The 13,433-nt window shown below is 41.6% G+C and overlaps 1 long non-coding RNA gene across 1 annotated transcript; it reads right to left on the reverse strand.

The window, feature by feature from the left end:
- Positions 1–1,265: 1,265 nt before the first annotated feature.
- On the reverse strand, positions 1,266–13,320 carry LOC134478409 (uncharacterized). The gene is made up of 4 exons (XR_010051031.1): positions 13,099–13,320; positions 12,512–12,615; positions 8,029–8,107; positions 1,266–1,621 (listed from the first exon to the last, which is right to left on the reverse strand). It is a non-coding gene; the product is annotated as an uncharacterized LOC134478409 (long non-coding RNA).
- Between the last annotated feature and the right edge of the window lie 113 nt (positions 13,321–13,433).

Consider the following 13,433-nt stretch of genomic DNA (forward strand, 5'->3'; position numbering starts at 1 on the left):
GAAAACCTGAGAATGGGAAGAAGAAACCTATGTTATTCCTTTCATGTTACCCTTATGGGACAAATAGACTATGGTAGGGCAGGAGAAATACCAAGAACCTTCAAAGTGGGTGTGAGTGAATGGAACAAGAACGTGTGGAGTTATGTCTGCTTTTTCTGTTTTATCTCTGCCCAACCGGTGTCTGGTTCATACAAGTAGACAAGAAACTCTCCTTATGAACTGAGCTCTGGTCCTCTTGTCTCTTGGAATCAGTATGGAGGGATAAGTGGGAGAAAAACCATAAAATGGAAAAAATGAGAAACGGCAAGAACTAGGTATAGTGACACACACCTATAATCCCAGCTACTTGGGAGGAAGAGGCGGGAGGATTATAAATTTGAGGCCAACCTGGACTAATTAGTAAGACCTTGTCTAGAAATTTGAATAAATAAATAAATAGGTTGGGGCTTTTGGACATGAAAGGTGATTTAGTAAAGTCCAAATTGCAATACTTTGTTGTCAAGTCTAAAATGAGACTTCAGTAATTTGTCGATGGCTAGTGATTCCATAAGGACTTCAATAATTTTCCTTGTCCAATGCAGTAGGAATCTCTAGAAAATCAGAAGAAAAAATCTTAAAGATACTCTTTAGAAAGGACAAGGAAATGTCATTGAATAGAGTGTTAAAGGGTAGTAAAGAGGCCCCAAACTCAAAGTAAGAATATTCTCATGATGCTTTTCTGCTATCTCTGTCATTTTTAGAATATCTAGAGGCCACTAGTCATTGCCAGGTGTATGTCTGTGGAATACAGTGGCAGATCCACGGGAAGTAGCCACTGTGTTTACTAACACATGTGTTCATGACTATGTGGAAACCTGCTCAGTATACTTAATCCAAGCCTCTTAATTAAGTGGTAATGATCAGATGCCAGTAAGCTGATGAAAGGCACTGCTACTTGTCACTCCTATAACGGCCTCATTTTTTGAGAAGCATGTGGGAAGAAACTGGTAAGTCATGAAGATGAGACATCAAATGTCTAGGCTCTGAATTATACAGTTTATGATTTAACAAAAAAGCTTCCCAAACACTACTAAAGAAATCGATGAATCATTATGGCCCAACCCCCTCAATGAGGAGTGGAACCATTGGTGTTCAGACAGGAAGCAACTTGCCTATGTCTACTCAGCTGCTAGGTTTTTCCCTGGGATCAGCTATTAATCTTTAAAGCCAATTATTGGAATAAAATTATTGGAATTATGGATTTTCTGTTTTTAAAAGCAATTCATGTTTATTTTGGAAAAATGAGGAAATCAGAGAACATCACAGGGACAGTATGCTTTAGGCAGTTGGACACAATTACAGCAGCAGGACAATGTACTGCTCAAGGCCTGCTGTAGAAGGGACCTCCTGTAGCTTCTCTCATGTCCCAGCAGCCACCCTTGCCAAGCAGATCCCTCTGTCCCATCTGCTCCCACCTCCTGCTGTAGCCACTACAGCCTCTGTGTTTGCTGCAGAAGCAGGAAGTCTTCATTAAGTACTTTCTTACACCCAAGTCTTGCTTTTTCTGTTTGTTTCCTAAGAAGAAAATCGTTCATTCTTTCCATCGATGTGAATTCTTTCCATAGATGTTTCATGTAGTTCACTGTAGCAAATAAAAACACAGGATATTTTATCAGACAATCCTTCCTACTCTCTGCTTTGGGTCCAGGGAATTAGCGGTGGGTAAAAACAGACAAAATCGCTTCCTCTATGAAGTTTACAATCTAGAGCGTGCACTACTCAAAGAGTAGAAGTAGGGTTCTGGAGAGAACAGCTACAAGTATCTGAACAGGGTGCAGACGTCTCTGGATCCTCCAGGGGGAGATGTGTCCATTTGCAGTGACATCAGCCCTTGTCTCTGTCTCCTATGAAGCAACTTATGAAAAATACAAACTATACAGTTTGGGTTTATGTCTTATGAAAGTACATAAATTTTCAGCTACATCCCAGCTCCATAATTTTAAAAATTTCTTGATTAACATGTTATATTTGTATATATGAGGTGATCAAAAATAGTTACTAGTTAAATTTAAAAAGATGCATTGGCATTAGTACCCCCAAAAAACTGTCCCTCGATTCAAACACACTAACTTTATTGTTCCTGCCACTTTCTGAAGCAGTTGTGGAAGTCTGAGGAGTGATCAAAAATATGCAGCTGAGTGCCATCCAATAAAAAGGTAGGCTCCCCAAAACATTACAATGTCCCCTCACACACTTACTCACCGGATCTGTCTGTGTGTGACTTCAAGCTCTTCCCCAAAGTCAACATTACCATGACACATATTTTGAGTCAATTCATGACATCCAGGGAGCCATGACAGCACAACTAAAAACAATTATGAAAGACGATTCCTAGACCTCATTCAGAAAGTGGCAGAAACAGCCAGAGAAGTGTGTTTGAGGTAAGGGGAATATTCTGAGGGGGATTAATGGAATGTGTATTTTGCTATAATATTTTTAAATTGACATACTCATATTTTTATCATACCTTGTGTGTATGGGGTGTAGTGTGTATATGTGCATTGAAATTTCAATGCACATATACAGTGTTCACTGATCAAATCAGAATACTAGCATTTTCATCTATACAGGTGCTACTGAACACTCTATTTTATAAGTAGAAAATTGAGAGAAAGACAGAGACAGAGAGAGAGAGAGAGAGAGAGAGAGAGAGAGAGAGAGAGAGAGAGAGACTAACTGGATTGACTGAAAGCAGAAGCCAAGTAAGCCACTGGGATGGGAGGGAGTGCCAGGACTTGTTAGGAACTGTTACCCCTCAACTCCTATTATCACAAGGAATTTCTTTGTTCTAGTTCAGACTGGAGAAAAACCCAGAAAGTAAATGGTAAGTAAACTGAGGGTTTTGTTTGTTTATTTTAAATCTAAGATTTCATTTAACAGGCAGCTTTATCCTGACACTTTTCCCTGAGCCTTGCTCACTTTTACACAGATCAGGATCTTCACTTATACATCCCTGTATCCCCTGTCTCTCACCTCATGGAGCTTCCTAAGGTTTTTCAGACCTGTGTTCAACCTTACCCAGCATCTCTTGTAAATTCTAAGATATTTGATTATTATTTTATAGTTCTGGCTATTGAATTCAGAGCCTTATACAGTCTAAGCAAGACCTTTACCACTAAGCTATCCTTAGTGCAAGAATTCTAAAGTTTATTTTAATGTCATCCAGGCATTGTGGTACACACCTGTGATCACAGAACTCAGAGGCAAAGTCAAGAAGGTTACAAATTCAGACCCAGTCTAGGCAACCGAGCAGCTTTACAAGATGCCCTCTCAGAATAAATAAGATTTGGGGTATGCACATCTATGCAAAAGCATCAGGTTCCACCCCAATACTGATAATCATTATCACCACCACCATCATCATCATATCCATTTTAATGTAAAAAACACAGTCTAAGCAAACTCTTGGTCATTCATTTGACATTGTGTAGTGAATATAATAGTTCCAGTTTTCAATCTATTTAACTTTTCAACCTGGACATTCCCTGACTGCAGCCTATCTGCTTCCCTCCCTCTCCATACCAGCTGCACCCTCCCATACCAGTTGTACCTAGGTGTGCTAACATCAGACAGTTTCACTGCATCCTGTTATCTCACTCGCTCACCTGCTGAGGTCACCTTGGTGTGTAGAGCTGTATACCTGTGACCTTTGTCTCATCTCTAAAACTTAGTTTGCTTACCTTTTGCTACCACAAGCCCTAGATAGCAGCTGTCCTAATCCAGACTCAGAGTTTAGCCTTTTGGAGTGTTAAACTCCTCTAGTAGCATAATAGTTTGGTTCCCTCCACTTTGCCTCTCAATTTCTTTGCCTCCAGTAAAAGTAAAACAGCTGTAACATTACAGAAGTGATGAGTAACTTACTAAAATTAGATTTTAATTTTTAATGTTGCATTTTTAAAGTAATTCCCATCTTCCTTTAGATTTCGAAGATATTATTATTTTATTTATTTTTATTATATTATTACTATTATTATTATTATTATGGTAATGAGGATTAAACTCACAACCTTGTGCTTGTCAGGCAGGCACATTGAAGACATATTTTTAGAGATATTTTAGAAGTCTATTTATTTATTTAGTGTTTTGCGACAGGGTTGCCCTACATAATTCAAGTTAACCTTGAACTCATTATGGGTGGTCTCAATCTCATGGAAATCTGCCTGCCTCAGTCTCCTGAATGCTGGGACTGTAGGTATGTACAACCACATGTGGCAATTATTGTATTCTACAAATTAGAGTTTTTATATAAAATATTGGTCCAAAACATACAGTCTCACTCTCCTGGACTTTTTGCTCCCCATAGGTACACAGGTCCTGTCCTTATGTTCTGCTGTCTCTGGATCCTCCCTGAACCATCTGCAAGGCCCCAGGTGCACCACAGGTCCTCAAGCATCTGCAGCTTGTCCCTGGTTGACCCCTGTTTATTGTGCTCTTTCAAACTAGGACAGCTTCCTTAATTCTATGGAGCTGTTTTCCTTACCTAGAAATTGAGTTAATGATGCCTGGATCTCTAAGCAGATGTGAGGGAATGAGGTAAGGTGTGGAGACACCTCGTACAAGACACAGAGTACATGCCTGTGATGGTGAACATGCTTGCTATTTCCCTCACCGCATCCTCTCCCCGCATCTCAGGTGGTAAGACACAGGAAGGTTTTGACTTCCTGTCCCACAACTTGCCCCCTGCCCCTCCTGATCTGTTTCCTCCTACCTCATAAAAGTAGGCTTCTGTCTGAGCCTACTCCTGAACCAACACTCTCATTCACCCATTCATTTGCTCACCAAAATTTATTAAACACCCATGAGCGCTAGGTGGCAGTCCATCACCGTGGTAGTTGACAGAGGCTCCGAAGTGAGCAAAAGAGAAAATCCTCACAATGATCATGATTTGTGGCAAGCAGACAAAATGAATTAAGTAGTGGTACATATTGGAGTTGGGTGGGGATTAGTGCTTAAAAGAGAAACAAATCAGTGTAAAGAATATTGGAAGTTGCAATTGAAAAGGCAGTGAAGAGGCAGGGGAACACACCACAGTAATCTCGGAGTAAAAGCATTCCAGGTAGAGAGAACAGCCTGTCAAAGCCCAGAGGCAGACGCATGCAGGTCCTGCACGCTGCATAACAAAGAGGCTGGTGTGGTGGTCAATAGCTAGTTATTTAGAAACATCATAGATGGTCAGCCAGAGCCAAGTCCTTAGAAGAATTCAGTACAGAAGATAACTGTGGTGGCAGGGGCATTCATTGTAGGTCGGGCCTCAGGGTGGAGAGATGATTGTACCTACCTAATGCCCCTAGGAGAACAGCGATAATTGATACTCTAAATAGGCATCAATCACCTTGGGTGGAGGGCCAAAACTTAACCTACCCCTTAACCTACCCCTGCTTAGTCTACTCCTTCTTTGGGGACACAATTAAAATGTAAAAACACTTTTGCGAAATATCAAACTTATAGGTATTTCATGATCAATTAGAGTTCTCTGACCAAGTTTCTGCTGTTTCTGCTCAATCCAATTGACCTTGACAATATCTAAAGCCCAGCTGCTCACCTCTGATGAGCACTGAGTCAGAGTGATTGTTTATACCTTAAGGCACCCAGGATAGTCAAAAATGCCGTTAACTAGGCTCACTCTGTAAGGACCCCCACCCTGGAGTGTATCTGTATTGTGATGAACAATTCCTTTGTTTCAACAAATTCAATGTATGACTCAATACATGTAACCAGTTATGTAGAAAGTCTTGCATGTGTCCAAACTAAAAACTTAGAGCCCATGACAATGCCCCCACATATCCAACTGAAAGCCTAGAGCCCACAACAATGTCTCATACAAGTCTGTTTCATGTATCTGTGTTGGGAAGGTCAGTGGTGGAATCTAGAAAGTCTATATCAGCAGGATGAAGGATCTGTGCCAGCAGGCTGAGGGGTCTGCACTGGAGCCAGGAAGTGATGCTCAAAGTAAGGACCAGGGCTCCCTCAAAGTGAACTGCAGCCATTCTCAGTGACAATGAGGTCCTGAGCTCCTCTGATGATGAAAAAAGCTGAATTCATATCAGGAAAGCCAGTGTGACAAGCTCCTCCAAGAGAACTAACAGCACTACCTCTCCCCCTCCAGTTCTCCTTTTTATGTTGTTAGCAACAACCCTCAGGTGGGCCCTCCACACCCAGCACCACATTGATTCAGTTCAGCTGGATGTTACAAGTTGCCCACCAGTTGTTAATCCACCACATAAGGGGGCAATGTCACCAGACACTGAGGGCCTGCTAGGCCACATGTGACCTTGAAAGCTATTGTACCCACCGTGGCTTTACCAATGAGAGGGGAGCCATTATAAGCTCTTGAACAGAGGAAGGATTGGATCTGACTCATGCTTTAATGTTTCATCAGTTAGTAACTGAAGTTGCAGCACTTTGGGATGTGGCACAGATAGAAGACAGAGGACCAGCAGGGGGTTCCTCAGCGACAGATGGGAGACGAGGCTGACTTTTACCAGTGTGTAGCCGAGGAAGTAGTGAGAGGTGGACAGATGGCGGATTTAGTTTAAAGAGAGTTACAAGGCTCTGCTCAACGACTTAGATGGGGAGCACCAACAAAATAGTGGATCAAGCGTGACTTTAGGTTGTGGTCCTAAAGGATAATACATATGGAGTTTCCACTGATAGAGAAACAGCCTGTGGAGGGGAGGGAAAAGGAGGAAGTGGCACAGAACAGGAAGCTCAGTTTGGGATCCATGAATATTTAGGAGCTCACAGGGGGCACATAGAGATATTGAATAAGCAGGTTTATAACAATGGCCCAGCCAAGGAAAGAGGCTAGAGCTAGAGATATCATTATTCCTTTTCTTCTGTATTTTCATCGTTGTTGTAATTGTCTTTTCATTTTCCTGCCTGATGCATTAGTTATCATTGGTATATAACAAATTACTGGAAACTACGTGTTTTATAAGAGCACACCCATATATTTGCATTCTATGGGTTAGATATTCGGGCACAGCTTTGTGTCCTGTCCTGTTCCCTTTCTCCCTCAACTCAGTTTCCTAGGCTGCAACTGAGGTGTTAGTTAGGGAGATCTACCTGGACTCTTGGTTGTGGAAGAGTCCTCTTCCAGAGCCACCGAGGGAGTTGGAAAATGTACATCTTCATAGTTGGAGGCCTGAAGGCCTTATGTTTTCACAGACTGTTGCTGGACCCTGCCTTGGACTCCTGGAGCCCACCCTCAGCTCCTTGCCTTGCAGGATCCCAACCTGGCTACTTTCCTCTTCCAAGCCAATCAGGGAACAAAGCTCTGGAACAGGTCAGATACCCAAAGAGCCCTGCATAGCAATATTCAATCATGGAGAGCATCCCACATTCTCTAGTGAGCAGCAAGTCATATTCTCAGCCCACATTTCAATGATGTGATCACAAAAGACCATGCTAGAGACTGTTTCCTTTACACGCTCCAGGTTCTCCTAACCCACAGACCCTGCTCTTCCTTTGTTTGAGCAACATGCTCATGTTTACTTCTCCCAAGGCTTTCATTCCACACACATAAAATTTCAGAAAAGACAGCACTTGTGGCTTCCTAGCTTTGCTGACCATGATGACGGACCAGTGTTCCACCCAGTCCTTAAGCCTTCCTGTTACTTAAGAATGGTTTCCCACCCATCAAACTGACTGTCCTTTCTCCACGGACCCACCTCCCGGAGTAAGTCTTCCTATTTGGCATCCATGTGCCATGTCCTGGGGCTGCTTCTTACTTCCAGGGAGCTGCTTCCCAGAATTCTTGCTCTACTCATTGCTTAACTGCTGGTGTTCCTTAGGCTTTAGTTACGAGTTCTCTTTTTATAGCACACATGCTTTCTGTAGAGTCTCATATCAGTTAAGATTCTCTAGAACAGATTAAATTGTGTGTGTATGTGTGTGTGTGTGTGTGTGCATGTGTGTGCAAAGAATTTACCAAGTATGCTTACAAAGTCTTCCTGCAGAGTTGGAGGTGGAAGACTGAAAAATAGTCACCTGTGAGCTGGCTGGTGAGCTGGAGGATCCAGTTAAAAATCAAAGGCCTGGAGCCCACTGAAGAGCCTGGTGGGACTCCCTGTAAGGGAAGCCAAAAGGCATGCATTAGGAGGCTGGAGTCTGTGCTAGAACCCTAAAGATACTGAGACAATTTTCTAAAAATGATGACAAACACTAGTGCTCCTCTGAAGAGGAAAAGGGAAGTCTTCCTTTTATTTTTATACCATGCAGTCTACAAACCTATGCCAGCACACCCAGGGTGAGCTTTCCTTCTCAGTTTGTGACTTACATATCAATCATCCTGACATACCCACTCATCTGCTAGGCCTTTGTTAATCCCTTCAAGTTGACATCAAAATTCACTATCATAACTTCCATCAATTTTCAGGACTGTAAGTTAGCCCTTCCGGCACCTGGATTTCCATCCCTACCTCTGCCCACTCCCTGAGTTCAGTGCCCACTGGATACCTCAGAGGTATCTCACACTCAGTCATATCCAACAGTAAATTCAACATGGGGACTCAGGGGAAGAGTGTTGCCTACTATGCAAGGCCAGCACTACAGAAAACAAATATAAAACAAATGAAAACTCTCCCACCCATCCTGTCCCCATTCTTTATCTCACTGAGGGGCTCCCAAGTATACATTTAGACACTGGAGAGAAATGTTGAGAACTGTGCCTTAGACAATTATTTAGTAAGCAATCTATATAATGACAAATTGGAGGAGGTGAAGAATTGGGGGGTGGGGAACAGAGTATTTAAGTGTGTGTAAGTGGATACTGGACCCCGCCCCCATCACCAGAATACCACCTCTCTGCTAATAATTTTCATGCTGCCTCAACATTCTGAGACCCTCTCACCCAGTTTTTCAATGAATAAATGACAAAGTCTTCTTAATAGTTAATGAAGCTCCTAGCTCTAAATCTGGCAACTGTGACATGCTTTCTGCCTTTGAAAGGAATGGAGCTTTGGTTATCTTGTTTCATCACCTCTGCACAGAGTCTTTTCCTCCTTGTTTGCAGCCACAATTTTGCGCACTTTTAGGGCTTTGCAACAGGGAAAGAATAAAATAAGGCTTATTAGGCTTAATTAAAGAAATTATAGAAAATCTTACTAAAATCAGCCATTGTCTCTGCAGGTATATTCACTGGCTAATTTTGATTAAAAGAGTTAAACTTTACTAAAGGAATTATTTTAGAAGTGATTAAAAGAACAAAGGTAGAAAGAGGAGAGAGAGAGAGAGAGAGAGAGAGAGAGAGCCAGATACAAAAAGACCAAGATAGGACAAATGGCATAAGACTTTACAACAGAGGAAAGAATGCTCTCTAATGGAGAGATTCACCAGAGGAGTTAACGGGCAGAGCATAAAGGAAGCAAGGTGCCAGAAATGAAGAAAACCTCCCACCTCCAATAAAATGTAAAGAAGATAAGAGGCAGACACTTAACTTAAAAGAAAGCTCTTATTTAGTACCTAAAAATACACACATACACGTAAGAATATATATTCTCATTCCAAGGTCATTCTATTACTGAACTAGATACACATACATCCCCTTATGTAGTCACTATTGCTAAACTGCATTTTTTAAGGAGGCTCCTCCTGTCCAACTTATGAATCCAAGAAATAAGGTTTGACAAAGACAAAAGGGCAGGAGTATAAGAGGTAAAGTGTTTTAATTGGCTCAGATTTTTTTTTTTTTTTTTTTTTTTTTTTGTACCAGGGGTTGAACTCACAACCTAGCACTTGGCAGGCAGGCACTTATGCCACTGAGGTAAATCCCCAGCCCAACTGGTCCAGATTTCATTAACTACTCTCATAAGCCCATATTCTCAGAATTAGTTCAGTCAACCTTCAGCAGCAAACAGAAATGCTGAGACATCATCCAGGATTTGGAGGCAGATTTATTAATGACAAGCCTAACTGGAAATCATTCCCAAAGTGTCAGGTCCTCATCTCTGATAGTCTAGGGCTTATAAGGGATTTGTAACTGGGAAGTACAAAAGCAGAATATTTGATGGTTATTGATTGGTTACATCTTATCTTGTAGGAGACAATTTAAGTGTCTCCCCTTGATTGAAGAACAATTGGTGCAACTTGGTTAAACTGAGGCTTATTTCCATATGCTGATATGTACAGAGCTGACTGTGCTATTTCCTTCTCTCTTCAATTGGCTCTAAGCATTGCAAATAAGGCTAGCTGAGCTATTGGTATGTAATCTGTAAATCCATCAGACAGTCTCCTGTTTCCTTACATAGTGCTCTCTGTAAAAGATGAGCACAGCAGGATGGCAGAGCCACTAAACTCAGGGAATATCAGCTGGTACCAGCCTCAAAATAAGAGGCTATGACTCCCCAGGGCATAAAAGTTTACATATCACAAATTGAAGCAACAGCTTCCTAAAACCATTCAAATGCTACCTTAATTGAATTATGCAAATTGATCCTTCTGCATATCATTCTCCCAACATTTTGCAAAGATGCTTTTTTCTGCCTGGCTGGCCAGCTCAAGTTATTCACATAGTTCCCGCCAATCTCACTATCACTCATCCTCAAGACATGCCTTTCTACAAAGGATAATAAATTCTGGGAGAGGCCTTGGATTAAGACCTTTATCTGCATATCCTCACTAGAATTGGGTTTAAGAGCCCTTGGCTGCCCTTAACTTTTAATATGTCTTGGTGTCTTTACTCTTGCTATGGGTTGCTTTGGAGATGGTAGATTGGAATTAACTTGCTAGGATTCGAATAATGTTTCAATGGGATTATAAATATAACTTTTTGGATTGTGGGGAAGATTGAAAAAGGGATTATAGTACTTAATATTTAGGATTACAATACTATCTCATTATTACTAATTGGCATAAGGGAAAACTACATCATATATGTTGCACACTAAAGGGAGTTTATAGGAAGCCTGTCTAGAACTCAGCACGATCTGGTGGAATTTGTATTTGTAATCCCAAGAAAAAGTTATTGGAATTCCAATAATTCTCTGGTGCAGTTTACAATGAGAAAAAAGAGTCAAATACATATCTGTAGTGGTGGGGATCTAAGGGGGTCCTAAATCCAGTTAGAATAATGGCTACCCAGAACAAAGGCCTTGAACCAGGGCCGAACCTAGGTTTCATTAATTTGTGAAGAGGAGAGGGACTTGGGGATGAGTGACTTAGAATGGTAGGAGGTACATAAGTGTAGTGAGCTGGGCCGGGTAGGAGGCACAATAGCACCTCTACAATATAGAGAGAGGGATGCACAAAGAATAATCTGCATAACACTGTTTAAGGAAGTATCTTGTATTTTGGAGTTGTTGCTTCAACTTTGATGCCTAGTCTTCATGCCTTGAGATGTCATGGTTTCTCTCTCAAACCTCAGTCTCAGCCAATAGACTGGCACCACTGGGCCTAGCTTACTCATGCTAGTTGGAAAGTACAGGCGAGGCCTAGCTGACTCATTGCATTGCTTTAAAGACTACACACATACCAGCATGTTAGCTAGATCCATTTGCATTGCTTAAGCCAGTTGAGAAAGTAAAGAAATACCCTAACTAGTTCTGTACATATCAATACATGGAATTAGGGCCAGTTTTAGCCAAAATGGAGACAAATGCTCTTCTTTCAAGGAAAGCTGTCCTGGCAGGCCTCCACAGGAGTTCAAACTGTAGGCAATCTCAGAGTTACAGGAAACATACCGGTCCACAGTAGGGGCAGGCTCAGAGTGACAGAAAACACGTGGTTGAAGTAATATAGAGGTTCGGGGTAAGGTAGGTTAGATAAGGGAACTATGCAGTTGGCATTAGAAAGCAAATCTCAAGGGAGTAGCTAATTACCGGCTGCCATAGGACCTCAGAAATAGAAATTTAATTCTATTTTCCTCTTCAAACTTACAGATCACAATATGCAGGCTGTAAAGAGTCACGGCAGAGATAAGGTTGTAGGGTAAGAAATAAGTGCTAAATAATTATGAATTATGTTCCTCAGAAGCCAAAAGCAAAAAATAACTGCAGACAAAAATACAGAGGAAGAAAGGGGCAAAAAGAGAAAGAAGGGAAAGGAAAATCACAAGTATGGGCCAGGATAGATAGCTTGCATACACTGTGAACTCCAGAGACCAAACCATGGTAGATATGGGGCAGGTAAGGTCTCTTTTGAGTTAGCAATAGAAGCACACAGCTTCCCAATGGGGATGTACCTGTCGGCGTGGACGGCACCATTCTTATAAGAATATGGGTTAAATCCTTGCAGTTTAAGAAAAGGAGATATATTAGCTCAGAGTTTTGGAGATTGAAGTCAGTTATTATTTGAGTCAAAAGCAAAAATATCAGAGTAGAAGAAAATAAGAAAGGAAAAGTAGCTAGAATATGAGAACCAGGAAGCTCAGAGGAAAAGTGGCAGAGAGGAAGGGATAGGGAGAAGGTATGGTCCCAAATGTCACATGTCTGTGACCCAACCCAAAACATCACAAAATTACTGAGATTGTACTCACCTCTCATGTGTAACAAGACATTGAGTGTCACATGATTCTAGGGAATATGTCTCTTCTAGGATTTGTAATGTGTTGAACGACAGTGTCAACTTGTGCAGAAAGAACTGCAGGAAAAGGAAGTTAACAGTCTGAAGTCTTAAATTTCCCGTCTCGATGCAATGAAATACATTTATTCAATTATTATATTCCCTTTCTGGCATGTATTTACGTACTTTCATTAAAATGAGTAAATTGAGATACATTGCGTGAGAAGCAAACTTCCTTCTTGCAAATTTTTACCTCTTTCAATATCAAGTTATCCCTCTATTCAACGTGTTCTGGCCTTGCCTGAACTCATGTTGTTCTCACACAGTGATTTCTTCTTTGCATTTTACTTTATTTTGTTTTTTTGGTACCAGGGATCAAACTCACTACCTCATGCTTGCCAGATTGGCGCTTATGCCACTGATCTAAATCCCCAGCCCCTCTTCTTTGTATTTTAACTCTGGAACAGTCTTAGCACAACTATGACCCCATTTTGAGAGGTAACATCCAGGGGTTGTCCCCTAAGTCAGTCCCCAGGTGGAGCCAGGGATTGTCATGCATACCAGTAATGCCAGATCTGTGGTGGTTGATGCAGGAGGATCACAGAGTTGGCAGCATAATGAAAGCAGACTAAATTACACAGAGACAGTCATAAGGGAAAGGCAGCTCTGCAAAACCTGGAGAAAACACTGCTCCAAAAAAATATTAGTGCAAATTCGCATAAGAAACTGGTCTCGAACACACTGGGTTACAATCCATTAGAACTCTGCTCCCACTGGTGCGGATTCTCCTGCCCTGTGGATCTCAGTTTAGAGGCCCAGCCAAGGAGCAGGAGCAAAACAGAGCTGAGGGGCGGGGCGTATCGCTGTCCAATCAGGTGGGCCGAGGGAGGAGGGCT

The sequence above is a fragment of the Cavia porcellus genome, unplaced genomic scaffold (assembly GCF_034190915.1).
Source record: "Cavia porcellus strain 051 isolate PalLab524CR breed Dunkin Hartley unplaced genomic scaffold, mCavPor4.1 scaffold_13, whole genome shotgun sequence".
In the NCBI taxonomy this organism is placed as follows: Eukaryota; Metazoa; Chordata; class Mammalia; order Rodentia; family Caviidae; genus Cavia; species Cavia porcellus.